The sequence below is a fragment of the Neopelma chrysocephalum genome, unplaced genomic scaffold (assembly GCF_003984885.1).
Source record: "Neopelma chrysocephalum unplaced genomic scaffold, ASM398488v2 Primary Assembly neopelma1_25, whole genome shotgun sequence".
Lineage (NCBI taxonomy): Eukaryota > Metazoa > Chordata > Aves > Passeriformes > Pipridae > Neopelma > Neopelma chrysocephalum.
The window spans coordinates 9,853,135-9,870,101 of record NW_020897694.1 but is presented as its reverse complement, the minus strand read 5'-3'; the positions used below and the strand labels follow the sequence as shown (position 1 = coordinate 9,870,101).

Below are 16,967 nucleotides of genomic sequence, written 5' to 3'. Positions count from 1 at the left end.
CCAAATAGAGCAATCTCTGTAAAATCAGAGATGCATTCCCTACCTTTATCTTAAACTTTTCATATATAGGAGCAGGCCAATGTGGAAAGAAAACAATTCAAGAATTATCTTTTTTATTTTTTTTCAACTAAGCAGTTAAAAACTTCTTAAACCTTTCACATAAGCAAATTATCTCACAAAGACACCACAGTCTGTGACAGTCAGACTAGGAATGACTGATGCCTGACAGGCACTTGGGCAAGGCTGAGCGTGTCACCGGGCACATTAGCTCCCTAGGGCGTCCAGCCCAGGTAGGGTGGAGAGTGCTGGGGTTTCTTGCAGCCCACTAATCCTACATTTCTTCATTTAGGGGCTCATCATGACATGACTCTGGGCAGTGAGCCCTGCAGGACAAGCATAACAAGGGCAGACTCTTCTCATGTGATGGTGTCCCTGCAGGTGGTCACAAGGCAACAGCCCATGTATGAAGCAGTGAGAAGTTTCCCTGGGTGAAGGAAAACTCTCTCTCTCTCATTCCATAGCAGTCCCAGGACCATTTCCCAAAGCCTGTCAGGGTTTGCTCCCCAAACCAAGGCTCCCTTCAAACTAAAGCTGGTGCAAGCTTTGGTTAATTTTAGCACAGGAAATGAGAATCCTGCAATTGTGCTGCCAGCTTGCCTGCCTGTGTTTTAGCCTCCCCTTCCTCTCAGTACACACACCCTAATAAATTTTGATTCCAGTTTCAACTAAGATGAAGTGAGGGAATAGAAGACTGACCAGAATTTGTGACCCCAGTGAGGGAAGGAAGTGCGAAACTCAGCTGTTATCCTTGGCAGAGACTGCCCAGGCAGCCAGCACTGCGTTTCTGGCTGGCAAGTGAGCATGCCGGCAGGCTACAAATGAGAGATCATCTCTCTGCTGGAGGGGAGTTGGGGTAAGCCAGCTGCCATGACAGGGTCAGGGCATTTGTGGTCAAAGGATGCAAGTTTGTATGAGACAAACCACTGTTGATAGAAAAACCCAAAGAGTATAAAATGGCACAACAGGAACTATTCTTGATAGTTCAGTCTCCTTTTTTTTTTGTGCAATCACTTACAAGAACAGAGATGGCAATAAAATACCTCCTGGGGAGCCCTGGACACCTGTCATGGCTGGAAATAGGGTCAACACCTCCTTCACAGACTGTGCAAATGAGCACCTCGCTTTCCATCTTCCCCAATTTCTTATCCAGGCATCCAAGCAAAGTGCAACTGGATCTTCTCAACATGCTGAAACATGGGTTGCCTGGGAGAGTCTGCAGGCTCTCAGGATCCAAGTTTGTAGCATTTGGTTTCCCAAGAATCGCAGTATCTGTTCCTCTCCCATTGTCTTTCCTCTGAAATCCACACGTTCACATGCCACAACATCCTGGCGTGAGAAGATTTATAGGCTTCCTCTGTCCTTCTGTCTCTCAGACAGCAGGGTGCTCACAGAAACCAATGCCACACATGCTTTCATGTCAGACTTGCCACTTACCACACATGTTGCTATCTCTGCAGGCAAGGACGGGGACTGTGCTGCCCCAGGTCCTGCTCTTTCCCCCAAGGCTCCTTTTCCCCAAGGTCAGTGTGAGAACACAAAAGCTGGCCCTTTATCAATGGGGTTTGGTGCTCTTTAATGGGATTAAGCCAGTTCCACCCTGTGCTGGTTGCTACAAAGGCTTTTTCTCCTGTCTCAATGACATGTTACATCTTAACGTGTGTGGTCATATCTGCAGTCGATTTGTGCGTCTCTTTGTTCTTTGCATATGTTTTTATTGCCTGAGGGGCATGCAGCAACCAGCCAGCAAGCTTTTGTGGTGACCAGTTCATTCAATTCTTTACACAGTTAACACACTGCAGCCAAAATAAGAATCTGCAATATCAGTTCATTGAAAATAAAGCTGTATGACAATCACAGAGCACTTTCAGATTGGCATGACATAAAGGATGCAACACTGCCAACAGTATAGCTGAGGTACATCTCATTTAAGTTTAGCAAACTATTGGCTGGCCAGCTAGATGTTTAGCCCCCTCCTTGATAAAAACATATGAGAAGAAGCACCTTCAAAAGGCAATTCATCGCCTCTCCCTTAGATATCTATTGAGGTAGAGATGAAGCACCATGAAGAGGTCCCTCTGTCACTTTCCTTCTCCATCAAGGATTGAGGGAGCCTCACACAAAAGGTTTCTCAGTGGCCAGTGCCAGAGTACGTGCATCATGCCAGATATCATATTGCATGGGACTGTTCAGGACTGAGAAACCTCAGAGTTCTTCTTAGATAAGTCCCCAAACCGCTGTTGGAGGATAACATATTTGATCAATTATGACCAGAGGTGCCTGTGGATATTTTGTTAGAAGTAGTGTAGAAGTGAAATGCTCTCTTGCCTGCCAGCAATGGATATATGCTCTTCCCTGGTCACAGGCCATTCATCATAAGACCATGACTCAGCAAGCACCCTGACCAATACCTACCTCACGAAGGTACTGGCCACTCACAGGGCACGAAATGTTTCCCAGCACTGGCACACAACATTACTCTGGTCCAAGGAGCTTTCACAAATGTTTCCTGGTAAGTAATATACAACAACTCAGTTTGAGTTAGCACATCCAAATATGGGGAAATATTCAGGGGGACATCATCGAGAAAACAAGGACTCTGGAGCATTTAAAACACTCTATACCAGAATAGTCTGAAATTACTGAAGTTTCAAAACAGTCATAGAAATGTATTTTTAATAGAATTAGAAGTTTTTATGAAATCTTGTTAATATCATCAGCCATAAAATTCAGGGGGGACGTTTATGTCTTACTACTTTTGAAAAGTGAACTAAAAATTCCTCTACCTGAAAATGGCAATTCATTTGTGTGCTGGCAGTCAGGAAAGTTCATTCCTCTATTTTGGCATTGAACTCTTTTGTGTTCTGACTCTTTTTTCTGCTTTCCTCTTCTTTTTATCTTCTCTCTAATTTGTCAAATTAAAAAAAAACAAAGGAAGATATTAATTAAAAAGTTATGGGATTAATTTTCTTCTTTCATAACTTTTTAAAAATCATATCTTCCTTTTCTCCAGGTAGGAAAAAAAAAAGAAACATTGTTAAACGATCATAAAATATTATCTGTAATTCTAAATACCAAGAATGTGAAATTCTTTTGAGGGTTTTGTAGGAGATAACAATGCTTTGCCTGTGGCTGCCCTGTTCTGGGAGAACTGCATAGTGGGCTCCACATTTCAGTGGTGTCCTATCCACTCAGAGGCCTTCTCAGCAGTCCAGAAGGGAGAGGTCTGGTTGTGTGAAAGCAGTTCAGCAGCTTCATGCCACCTGAAAGCCCATGGGTGACTGGGCAAGGAGTGCTGGGGCAACCTTGTATGGGGCAGAGCTGCCATTGCCTCCTCCCTATTGGGACTGCCCAACTTTTGGCTGTCTTGGCCATCCCCTGCTGCTGTGGCTAGAGCCCAAGGGCCAGCATTTCCATCCAAACCCCTCTCACATGCACTCTGCAGTAACAGCAGCCACTCCAGAAAGCATCCTCAGACCATACAATCTAAGACGTAATAATCAAATTGGAAACTTTCTGGCACTGCTTTTCTACACACTAAATCCTCGATAACAGATTAGCACATCAAAGCCTCTGAGTAAACATAATGACTCCTTCCCTGTGCTCCCTCCCCTCAGCAAACCTATGGCTTGAAAACCTATAAATGTGCTATTTCAGCTGTTTTAAGCAGCTTATCATGATTTTCTGAAAGTCTGGCCTCAAGACTCTGGATCCCCTTCATAATAACATTTAATGCTACCATTATGTAATTGAATCCATTTTGCCTATGTGGTGGGAATATTACTAAACTGTAATTCATTTCACCATCTTGATGCACTTGGACTTTTAAGTCCAAGTCTAGAACATAAAAAGGTTTAGAAAAAAGGAGAAGGAAGGGAAGGGAAGGGAAGGGAAGGGAAGGGAAGGGAAGGGAAGGGAAGGGAAGGGAAGGGAAGGGAAGGGAAGGGGAAATCTAACCATCCATCACCTTCCATTACCAGCCTGAGTTTTTTCCATAGAGAAGAATTATCAGTTCTTTAATCACCCCTGTTCTTATATTTCTTATTTTTTACCATATGCGCACAAATCTCATAGGGCTCCTGTTCATTTGTCAGAACTTCATCCTTTCTTGATATGGGGAGATTCTTCATTATCCTGATTTGCTGAGTCTTAACTTTTTTGCCAGAGAATTTTTGGAAATGTAATCATGTCAGAGATGGTACTTTTTTACATCTGTTGCCCCCTCCATATTAAATGCTTGGCTTGTGGCCAGGCGTCTTACAAGTAGCCATATTATTATTGAAACCACATGCTCATTAGTGAGGCTGGCACTGGCTCAACAACCACTGTCCGATGCTAACATTTATATTCCATTACATCCCAGACAACAGGACAGTGTAGCACACAGTTTGTTCAGATGAACAAACAGTCTCAGTTGACAAAATCTGAATCTTAAGCTGTCAGAAATGCAATCCATTTTCTGTATCTTTGTATGTGGACTCTGACAATTCAGGGATAGATCTGTTTTGAAAGAAAACACTGTACCACTAGCTTATCTTCTTGAGTTTTAATTTCAAGGTCTGCAGGGACAGCAGGAGTTCCTGGGCCCACCTCTAGTGGGTTTAATCACTTTATCCCTTGGGAGGTATGCAAGAGTATTTCACTTAATATACAGGAATGACTCATGATCATTGCTTTTAATTAGGAATGACCTCTGGGATTTCTGGGAACAGTGTTGTCTTGGTTTTGTGAGGGAAAAGAGAATAAGAGGGAGAAATACAGACAGAATCAGACCAGTTTAGATCAACTTTTTCAAGAAATGCATTTCAAAGTGGGTAAGCTACAACTTTCTCCAATACATTCAAGCCATTTGCCATGCACAGCATAATTAATGGCACTGCTCTATAGATACTGTTTTCTTAGCACAAACCAAGGATTGATATGAACTACATCTTGCACTGAGCTCCTTACTTGTTTGTCTTTGATAACCATATAAAAAACCACTCACTAGTGTCAGAAATCTCACAGGTTGGAAAATGGACTGGGATGTTTTCAGTGTTTCTTTTCCTGCTGGAAATAGCTGCAGATGAAGATCAGTTCCTGATTCTCCTGCTGTAGCAGGTATTACACCAATGGCTGTGTGCTTAAAGTCTCAGGTGCAATATAATATTTCTCAAAGACTTCTGGACTGACTTAAGTACGGTGATTTCTCACAGCAGTAACCTTATTCCATTAAACTACTTTCATGCTGGTGACCAGGACTTGCAGACATACACAGGGTTGAGTCCAACAGTTTTTCAGGTCCATACAAAAAAGCAAGACCACCCACCCCCATCTGAACATGAGAGAAAAACACTTTCCTTGGTTTTAAGTGTACCCATTCTTGCATGAAAGTACTGTGTCCTGTTCCCAGAAGCAGGGATAAAGTTGCATTTATCATAACTTAGAAGAGAAATACAGGCTTACACAACAAAAGGTCATTATAAATTACTGCAGTTCAGAGTTTTATAAAGACAAGACAAATTTGCAAAGACAGACTACAAGAAGATAGCAAATACGTTCTTTTCTATGAGGAAGGGAGGGGTTAAGCCTGACAAATGACATACTAAATTTAGAGTAATTTTTGCATGTGGTTGCATGTCTAGTTGGAACTAGTCTGCCAAAACTCATTTTACTTATGACCCTTTACAGCTAGCAGAGAAAGAGGTCCATTGTTTTCTTTGTATTAGTGAGATTAAAAACACAGGCCCCCCAACTGAACAGGCAAGCAATGGAAGCACTGTCTGAGGCAAAAAGAAGCATTTTTAATTCTTAATAAACCACATACAGACACACATCGATATGTGTGCATCCAACACACGCGAGCATGTGTATTTCCTAGGGGGCCAGATCTCATTCTCTAAGCAGCTACGTACCATATGGGTGAAAACAAAATGAGACAAAGAGGGATGCTGTAGCTTCAAATGGTGCAGCAGAGTCTTTCCCTCATAGCCCTCAGGAGGTGCCTTGCACAGAGAATCTGTTACTCCATCTCAACCAGATATGACTGGGGAGGGATGCAGATGCACCACCACCCTTCTGGCTCAGGTAGCAGGCAGCAAAGCAAATGTGTTTGGGACAGCTGCTCTCCCTCTCTGAAGCAGCAGCACATTGTATGGAGTGAGAAAAGTTCTGGGTGCAGCCAGACAGCTAAGAGGCAAGCTTCCACCCACTTCAGCTTCAGTAAGTGTCTGCTGAGGATGGGATTGGTTGGATGTAGATGCCTATGTGTGACCTAGTTACCACAGGGCCCATTTGGTATTGGGGCAGAGGGGAGAAAGATGCTTTTGGAAACATTTCATCTTACTCTAACACAGAACATCTTAACTAGGTCTCCGTGGGCTCTTGGGAGAGCTAGATGACTAACACAGGTGTGGATACTTCTACTCTTGACAGCAGCTAGCCAGGATGAATCTTGCCCTGGATAATTCACTGCTCTTCATACTTCTTTGAAACAGGTAGTCTTTGCCCCCTTATTGCTCCTAATGAGGAGCTGGCCTTGACCCTCCCAAATCTTGCTCTGACTGGCAAAGCTACTGGAGGAACTCCCCCAGGGTACAACTAGCTGGAAAAGAGGTTGATCTCTCATGAAAAATAGCTAAACAGCTGCACAGCTTTTCCTTGGGGAGCACAGCGGCTGAGCAGGAGTACTCTAATACTGTCTCTACCTACACAGCTCTTCAGTTCTCTGTCAATGGTAGAAATCTCATTTCTCTCAGGTTCAGAATATTTGTCTTCTGGCTGCAAAAGGTACACAGTTAGACAAAGTACTTGATTTTCCTTTGAGGTCTTGAGAAAACTCAGTGACATAGAATGTGTCCTTCCTAGACCTTTAATTCTCTTGTACACGTAATGCTCTCACAGAAATAAGGTAAAGCTGATAGAAAAAAATAATGTTTTGCATCATAGCAACGGAAAAGGTTGGGAAAAAACAGATGAAATGCAGGAGCTGTTCATTACTTCAGAAAGGGAGGCATCAAATTCACAACTAAACCTGGAATGTGAACAATTGCTCTGGATTTGGCTATTTTAATCAGTGAGGTGGTTTTAGAGAGAAGATGGTTTCTACCAGTTGTACAAAAAGTTATGCTACTGAGAAGAAAGGTCCCTTTGAGACAGACAGTAAAAGAGAGAGAAGTAATTATCACCAATATAACACCAAAGGTTTAGTTGGAAGGAACTGGAAAATTACAATGTGCACAAACCAAGTTCTCAAGCACTTTAGGCAGAATTTAGTCACCCATGTCCAAATATGTGATCCACAAAGGATTTGCTTAATCCTTTAGATGTCTGAGAGTCTGTAAGTGCTTAAATTTGGACAGGAAAGCTTAGTTTGGCGTCAACATTTCTGCTACAAAGCATGCCCAATGGAACCATGATACTGGCTGAGCCAAATACTTTTTCTCCATCTCTGCCAAAGACTGTGAGATTCATGGCTTGTGTCTCAGTTCAAAGAGGCTGTATCCAGTAAACATATTCAAAGCACACCTAAAGTTTCCTGATAGTCATGAAAGCTTGAGATGCTTTTGTTAGCAGGGGTGATGATGAGAATCTTATATAAATAACAGCTCAGCAGTTATCTTGTGATTTCCTCAAAGCACAAGAAAGAGGTAAGTTCCCTTGTCTTAGGGTACTCAGATTCCATATCACCCACTTCCGTGAAGGTGTCCTAGCCACCCATCTGTGGACTGCATCAATTGCTTATTTCCTTGGGAATCAGGTAGAGCAGATTCCACATCTGATAAAGGTAAGCCCCCTGTGCCAACAGGAAAATGAGAATTCATGAAGCCAGGGAAAGGACAGGATAGGCTCTGCAGTCTTCTGCTCTTGACACTTTCCCCAAAATGGAGAGTACTAATCTCTAGTTCTTGAAAGATGTAGGTTCAGCTCAGCCAAACCAGCAGGACTTCTCAGTGTACACAGCTGAAGAGCTGTAGGACCGCAAGAGCTTTTTTGGCTCAAATTTTGGCACCTGGTGGCAGTTTAAATCATACATTAGGCATCCACATCCTTCTTTAGATTTTAGACTAGGGCTCTATAGTTATTTATCCATGGCAGAGGCATCTATGGACCAAGAGGTCTTGGGACCTGTGGACATTCCTGCTGACAAGGACCTACCTACCACACAGTTAGATCCTGTCCCCAATGCCTCATTACCCTGTCTTTCCCTTAGCACAACAACCTAAAAAAGTCTAGCAGTTGCCAGTGGTTTCAGAAGGTGATGATGGCTGCACTCCTGAAAGCACTGTCACAGAGACGAGGCCGCCAACACCTCTCCCTCATCTCCACCCTTCTTAGACACCTTCCTTTCACCTCAGATTGTTGCCAGTGCATGATCAGGGACACTAAATAGTTTCCAAATACATCAAAACTAAGTTCAGTAAACAAAAGAAACATTTTACTTTTCTACTACCAAGTATAGAGTAGCTTGGGGGGCAGGAGGTGTTCTATTTATTTATTCATAGTTGAGATTCCACAGGTGTTTCCCCTACATCTAAATTTCAGTACCTCTTTAATGTCCTCTATTTTCCTGATCTCAGTAATATCCCAGAATAATGACTTTCATAAGTTAAATATCTGTTGTGCAATTGATTTTATAAATTTTAATTTGCTGTCTCAGTTTCACTGAGTGTTCCCCTGGGATTTTTTTTTTTTTTGTAAGGAAAAATGGTAAGAAAGAGCATCTGATTTATCTTCCCAGGTCTATTAACTGTCTTGGATAGGTCTACCATATACTTTTTCATTTCCTCTCTAAATGATCCCAACCTTTTCAGACTCTATTCATATGGAAGTCATTCCATGCCTCCAATCGTTTTTTTATTTTCTTTCTCCCTATCTAGTTTTACTCTTTTCTCTCCAGGGCGAGGAGACCAGTGGTAAGCCTGTCATTCCAGGCAGCTGGAGGAGTACCATTTATGTCACGACATAGTGAGATATGGCAGCCTCAAACTGTGCATTCCATTTTGCATTTAAGCCTCCATTTTGTACAACAGGTTCAATGTGTCTAACCCCGAGCTAGGATGTGGAAACATGCTTCAGTACTGACAAGGCTGTCAAGCAAAGGTATTAGACACTACCCGAGAAAGCCATTTCATAGGAGTCTGGACCCAGCAACTACAATTGGCTTTGAACTGTTGGCCCAAACCCAAAGGAAAAATAGTTTTTAAACAGAAGATGCTGGCATGTCTGGTGGATCTGCTGCCTCACATTCTCTGCATATGGCAAAAGAAAAGACATTTTGCTTAGTTGGAGACATTGCTCTCAGCAGAGCCAGCAGCCTGTTATCGCATGATGAACTACTGGTAGAAAAAACCCTCCTGTTCTAACTAATGGACAAATCTCAGATTCTCAAAAAAGGTGAGGTTGTGTGGAAAGAGAGGTAGAGTGTCCAGACATTTGTCATGAGGTAAAGTTTTATGGTGACTTTTTTAAAAAAAAGAAGTGGGAAATACCATATAGTAAAGAAGAATCAGCAGACTAGCTAGAAATAGTAAGGGGACTAGAGTTCCTGTGATTTAAGCAAAAATTTGATCTGGTATGAGTCTGATGGACACTACTTTGCATGGTGGAATCCATTATATTTTACATTGTAGCTTTTACTCATAATACCTTTTTTTCTGTTGTTTTGATTTGTTTCTGTTATTTGTTATTTTAATCGCTGCTGCACACAAATCTGTCTTTGTAGTAACCATGGCTCTTCTGATCAGTCATAGCATTATATCTTGCTTTTCCAACAGGGTCCATGTGGCAGGACATGGGCTGGCCCTGCTCACATGATGTTTCTATCCAGCCACATGCTGCCTTGTCACAGAGAAGTCACTGTTTGGAGAGCACTGCCCCACCAGATGTGTCAGCATTCTGCATCCAGAGGCTTGGCTGGTACTTGCAGCCTCCACTACAGCCATCCCATCTCAGTTCCCCAGGGTATTGAAGGCACCTGCCCAGCTTCAGAGCACAGCACAGACAGCTAGATTACTGTCACAGCAAAAGAGCCAGGTAAGCACAGTTTGGAAATGGGAAAGGGCTCTACCTGCAGAAAGTGGAGGCTGCCACCCACTGAAGGCCTGCTGCAGCTTTGGAAGAATTCTTGAAGCTCTGGGTGGAGCATCACACTGTGCTGGGTAAAGAGGTGGCATATAAGGGCTGTCATCTGGACACCTAAGGATCACGTCAGATGATTCACCACAGGAACACATTTTCATGCCTCTCTAGATTTTTCTATACTTGATCCCAAGCCTTTTATTCATCTTGTTGCCCTTTCACATGATGAAGATCCTCTGAAGACTCCATAATGTTCCAAACCTGTAAGACCCACCCTACCTCCATTATTGCCTTGTCCTGCCACATCGCCTGCAAGCTCAATATTCAACCAAGTGCATGACAAAGAACAACAAAATTGTTCAGCTAGAAACTTATTGAAAAGTAGGGGAAGGTGTCACCTCAAGGCTTCATAAAAGATGAACCAAACACAGAAGTGAAAGAACAAGTGCTCTGGACACTGGGAAAGGCGAAAGCTTCGAGGCTTGAATAGAGGAGTAGAAGTGAAAACTGGAAGTGTTTTTCAAATAGCAGGGGCAAATGGGAAGAGCAGGGGGAATGGTAATGGATGCCTTATTCCCTGTAGTGGGAAGCTGTTCTTGGCTCTTGGGAGTAGGTTGTGACATGCTCTACACATAGAGTAAATAAATATTTCTTTTTCCCTTTACCACAAGTTATTTTCTTTCTCTGTAGTGGGGCTGAATAATTGTTTCTAAAACACCTATACTAGTGAATGACTTTGACTAGCCAGGGGGTTTTTTACTTTTTATAATTAAGCTAACAAACTGATCAGTAAGTCCTCCCTGTTATACACTAAGAACTGAAGACTCTTTTAAAATCACTGAATTTACCAAATTACGACAAGTGAAGAACAAGAATAAAAAGCAGGGATAATGAATGTGCACTTACTTGGACAATTCTCATTGGACTGTAATTGTTTAATATGCCATTTTATAGTTTATAGAAAAAGTAAAGCTTCCATTATGCAAGTCAAAAATACACAGTTTGTCTGTTACTTCACATTTGGTGACACACACAGAGTGAAACCAGCTTTTCTGCTGTCCTGTCTTGTGCCAGGCAGTGTAAAGGAGAAAGGATTCTGCATCCTCTGGTATGGTTTACCTTACACATGAGGGCTGGGAAAGTCCAGGGTAAAAGTTCCTATGTCTGAAGGAAACACAAGGACAAAAAATGAAGTGATGCTTTTCTGGTCATGCCATTAATGGGCTAATCTTCATGAACAGACAAAAATCACTGGACTAGAACCATGAAAACACTGGGAGGAAGAGGGGATGGTGAAATTTATGACGATTAACAGTCACCTCAGGTGTCTCACTTCAAAATTCAGACCTGTGAAATCCCACTGAGCTTTTTTTTTCAGAAGTGAAATAGCTCATACTCATCAGACTAGACAATCCTCATCAGGGGGCAAGAGCTGTAACCGGCTAGTCTGTAGTAGAGATTTCTTACAATTTCCAATTTCCAATTTCCAGTTGGTGGTGAAAACATACAGAGTTGCCAGACGACATTTATCAGTACATACAATGAAAAAATATTCATTCTATGGAGAAAAAAATTTTGGCACATATTTTTCTTTTAAACCTGATGAGAAGGGTGAGGAGAAAGTATCTTTCTTCCCTACTGTCTCTATCACACACAAAGGAGTATAAACCTGTTTGATCCAAGAACACTTTGCTTCAACAGTTATCTATTGAGCTAGTAAAGGCAATAACAGCATTAAATGTATTATTTGAAATTTGAGATGAATAGGTTATTTTATATTTTGAAAGCTAAGCAACATTGCTTTACCATGTACAGAACAGACCAGAACTTGGCTACAGTCAGTGCCTTGAGGAATAGACTCCTTCTGGCAATCCTATTCAATAGTGCAAGAAACACCCAACCATCCTAACTGAAAATGCTTTTTCCAGAAAGATATTACTGGGGAGGGACAAACAAAGCCCTTCCAAGCCCATCTTTATCCTGAAGAATTCTTCCACATTGTTCTGTTCACTGAAACACTCAATTAAAAAAAAAACCAAACCTCCTATTGACTCATTTAGAAACTGTCAGACAGGCTTGGGATGTTCCTGTTTAACCAAACTATTGCCTTAAGAAACAAACTCTGTTGTTATTTTAAGTTCTGGCAGATGCAGTAAATATATTTGGATCCAAACCACATTATATTATGTGTGTGCCTTACTGTGGATCAAATATATTAGTGTTTTCAAAATGTGTTTTACACATGAAGGAATGATAACAATCAATGATAACCTTTTTGCACATACTATCATGAATCTGCAGGTCAATATACGTACAGAAACCAGAAAATATCTACATTTGTACTTAAGAATAGGTTTATCATTTTCTCATATCAATTGCAGAACTACAACAAAATTAATTAGCAGCAGAATAATGCCAAAACTGCAACATAGGCTTGTCACTTTTGCATAAGGTCCTGAAAATATTCATAGAGTATGGACAGAAATTTGGCCTGATCTGAGCTTGCAAATCTCCTTGCTTTTGCTTTTTGTGAGTACTTAAACATGATACTTTTGTAGCAAGAAAGGTTCACCAAAAATCACCTAAAATTAATTATGCAGAATATTTGTACAAAGTCAAGTTGAGACTTGTAATGGAGAGAAATTGCCTTGGAAAAAAGATTCTGAATGTTGAACATACTCGTTTAGGGAACATTTTTTCCATGCAGCCAAAAGAGCTTGAATTTCAAGTATCAATATACTCATGACCAACTGATTGCAAACAAGCAATTATTCATAGAAATCATCTGATGAATCACTCCAAATAAATTTCAATAATGAACAAATGAACAAAAATTGTGCTCAGATGATGGAAACCGTCTGAACAGAGGAGAAGAGGTGAAATTTATTGGGTTACTTATTAGGAACTATTTGTCCAGATTTTCCTGCTACCATATAGTAACAGAAAAGCTGTAGCAAGCATCTGTGGAGCAAATGAAAAAAGTAGATGGAGTCCTTCTCATGTTCTCCCGCCACAAAGCCCATTCAGTCAGAACAACTATGGTAGGAATACAGTTGCTTTTGTACTCCCAGTGCAAACCAATGTACAGCATGAAGGAAACTACATTTTTAACTTAAAATAAAAACTTTTTTTTTATTTTACCTGTGGTAGAATACAAATCATTTTAAAAATACCCAATTCTCTGAGCACCCCCTTTTAAAATATCTTTTAAGCTATTATTACAGAATAGCTCAGCTGATTCAGCAGAGTCCTGACAGATTTAAGGTGGCATAAAGAAGATCAAAATTTGGTCATTAGTGGAATTTAAGCAATTTCTACCCAAGTAATTTTTACCCGACAAAAGAATTGGATTCTGTTGTGAATGCATATGAAACCCAGTTACTTTTGATTGAGTGACTAACAGGGAATATATATACTCTCTCTGGAGCTCATATTCCGTTCTTCAAAAGGCTCAGCATTTCTCACGTTTACTTTCACTATATGGTACCTCTTTCCTTCATCTAAGATTCTTGGCTCTGTACAAGTATTTGTGCATAAGGAAGGGAGATTGTATCACTGTTGACAATAAAACTGCAATGCAAAAATATAGCAAGCGCTTTGGCGTATGACTGCAAATAAAACATTTTACTTCAACACACTCAGAACAGATTTATTTGCATTTGCTTCTTTAGGAAATGGCTCCCTATACCTCTGCATACATTTGCACACACATGCAGGCAGAATAGAAAAGAAATCATGCTGGTTTTTGTTTGCCCCCAGAACTGCCAGAGTTAATGTATGGTCCAAGAAGAGTTTTCAAATAGAATTTTAACCTTTTCTTCCAACGTAGATTCATGCATTTGATTCCTGTCATCACTGAAGCCAACAACAAAACTATTGTTTATTTCTGTGGGAAAAGGATCAGGTCCCTTATTTGCAATTTTGGCTTTTTTCGAAATAATGTGCTTTTTTATTAAAAGGAAATAAATCTCTATCTGCATTTAATCACACAACTAGCATGAAAATGAACTCAGTGAATAAAAATGTCAGGAGTGGGAAACTATAGGGTTCTCTCGTAGCCAAGTTTTCTGTCTAAAATTAGCCTGCCTTTCTGGATTTACTGCTATCTTTAAGTGAATGTCCTTTTGACAATAAAGCAGTGCTTCTTGGATTTAGACAGTGTTGTGAAGAATATGATAAAGTGCTCTGTGATGTATGACTTTGATTGACTCAGGGGACCTTACTGTTTCGATGCTGTGGTCTGTTCTTTGTTTGCTAGATGTAGACTTTCTGTTCATTTAATACTCAGTTCAGGACCAGAACTTGGAGAAGTATGTGTGTAAAAGATGTAGAGTACCTTGTTTCTGCCATGCTAACATGATGAATTATAGTGTATTAAGAAAGTGTTGACACATGTGGGAATAGACTCTTGACAGTCTTGCCAGTAATTAAGGCACATTGTATGTAAAGTCACTAAAAATGTTGGAGGCTTATTCTTTGTTATAGAGATGTTTTGCCAAGTAGTGTTATTCATAGTTTTGATGGAAAATACTTGTATCTTCAAAATTGTTGTGGTTCACACAATAATGAAGGCAACAGACAGAGATTCGTTAGTATGAATTTTTTTTATGTTTCCAATAGCTGAATAGGTAATAATTTTCCTGCTGGAGAGGAAAAAATGTTCTAAGACAAGTGAGTGCCTTGCTGATAAATCACCTGAGCATTATCAAAATGGACACATGGCTTGAGGAGCTGCTACTTAAGCATAAGGGATTCTGCATCCTCTGCACAAGTGTCCTGAGCCTGCCCCTGAGACCTGCTCTTTACCTCCATCCCCTCACACTCATGGCCAGTGCCATGAATTCCCCACCTTCAGCTCTCTGCCAGCATGCCAAAGCGATCCTTTATGCCTAGAGGAGGGAGCAAATGAGTGCCTTACAGGAAGCTAGAGCTGCCCTCCCTGGTCCCCCTGTGGACTACAGGGGCTCAGCCACAGCCTCGGAGTGCTGTCTTCATGCCCACCGCAAGATGTCCCCTCCTAGCCCTGGGATACTGCACGTCCCTTTCCACAGACCCCATGGAGCTCTGAGGCCTTCATTTCCTCCAAGCCTTATGCTGGTAACAAAAGCATATTAATCCATCAGACACCTTGTGCAGGGCATGGCTCAAGCTACCCACATGATGTGTTATATCATCCTGCTACCCCATGCTTGTTCTGCAGAAGTTTGTCCACTTCTCCATGCTCCAGTTGCATAAACCTATCCCTTTCCTACAACAACTTAGGCACTTAAGCACTACTGCTGCTGACACGAGGCTCTCATGTGCACCAAAAAATATTTAAATCTCTCTTTGTCTTTGTTCCTTTCATCATGAAAGGTGCACACGTGTCCATCACTTTGAGGGGCAGGGTTTGGCAGGGAATTAGCACAGTACCAGTTTCCTTAGCTTCCCCCAAGGAACCTGCTGAGTTCATCGTAGTGCAGATTGGCCCTATCCTCCCTTTCTTGCATTATGATATTTTGTTTCATTTCCTTATGAATAACTTTCTTGAAGACTGAAAAGCAATCATGAGACTTTTCAGCCAACTCCCTGCTAAATCCTAAGATATGCCCTATTTAGATAGTTTTTTAATGTGTAATGCATGCATTTAGCAGAAAGATTTTACTCGGGGAATTGACATTTAGTGTTTAGTAAATACTGAAAAAATTGGTCTGCAGACAGAATTTAGTACTTGATTCAAAATTACAATACAGCACTGAAGGACAGACAAAGTGACTGAAGAGAGCTCATAGGTTTACAGGTACTCAAGCATTTAGTATGAATTCAATGTGAAATTTCTCAGCAAGATTGTGTACAAGTGTGGCTGCTGAATACATATCACCATACTTAGCAAGTCAAATGGCACCAATATCAATTCCAAATAGCTCACAGAAACAGACCATAGGGAGTGTTGTAGGGCTGTGCCCATGCTGGTAACGCTTGACTCCCTGGAAAATTTGGCATTGTAGGATTCAAAACCATCCTTGGATGTTGAGGGTAACACCATTCATTTACAAAGCAAGGGACAGTTTCACAGATAGCACAATTAAACATCAAATCTCTCAGAAGACAAAAGTGAACCGGAAATTATTTCATAGGACCTTTTCAGTCCTTCTTTCTTTTCTACCTTCTGGTACACTTTTCAATACCAGAACTTTCCCCAGATTCCCCTACCGTCTTCTGCTCAAGCATGAATCCCAGTGCCTATTGATTTATGCAAAATATTTAGTTCAATGAATTGTATTGTTTACACCGCCAAGTTCTTTTATATCTTTCCTTCGGTCATCATAGCCTCCACAGAGTATACCAGCCAAATATATAAACTCTACATATGTTTCTACTAGAGTAACTGGACTCACAATTAAGTCCAATTAGTCTTTGCTCTGAAGAATTTAATCACATCTATCATGCACATTCAGTAAATCAGAATTGTATTTCCCTCCTTTTCCTTCCTACCTCACTTGAGATTTGCTTTGACATTCAGCTGCTGTGACTATATGAACCTTTCAGTTCTTCAAGGAAATAATAAGGAGAAAAGGATGGAGAATAAAACAAAATCCCAAATGGTGTAACAGAGGTAGGTGGGAAACAATACCACTGCATCTCAGTACCAGATCCAAGAGGTACTCGTTAAATCATGAGGCTAATGAAGATGTAGTTTTTCACGCAGTACAGGCCAAGTCCCATAACAGATTGCAAAAGAGGTTTGTGGAAGGCAAAAGTATAAAAGTGGTCAAAAAGAGATTACCTGGATTAGTGGAGAATAGGTCATTAGTGGCTATAAAAATGTTGGCTTAGCTGCAATCTGAGACAGACTGGGGGAAAGCATCCCT

General features: G+C 41.0%; 1 long non-coding RNA gene across 1 annotated transcript; it reads right to left on the bottom strand.

Moving 5' to 3' along the window:
- Positions 1–1,085: 1,085 nt before the first annotated feature.
- LOC113963804 lies at positions 1,086–2,953 on the bottom strand. The gene is made up of 3 exons (XR_003532963.1): positions 2,844–2,953; positions 2,473–2,566; positions 1,086–1,386 (listed from the first exon to the last, which is right to left on the bottom strand). It is a non-coding gene; the product is annotated as an uncharacterized LOC113963804 (long non-coding RNA).
- Positions 2,954–16,967: the final 14,014 nt, after the last annotated feature.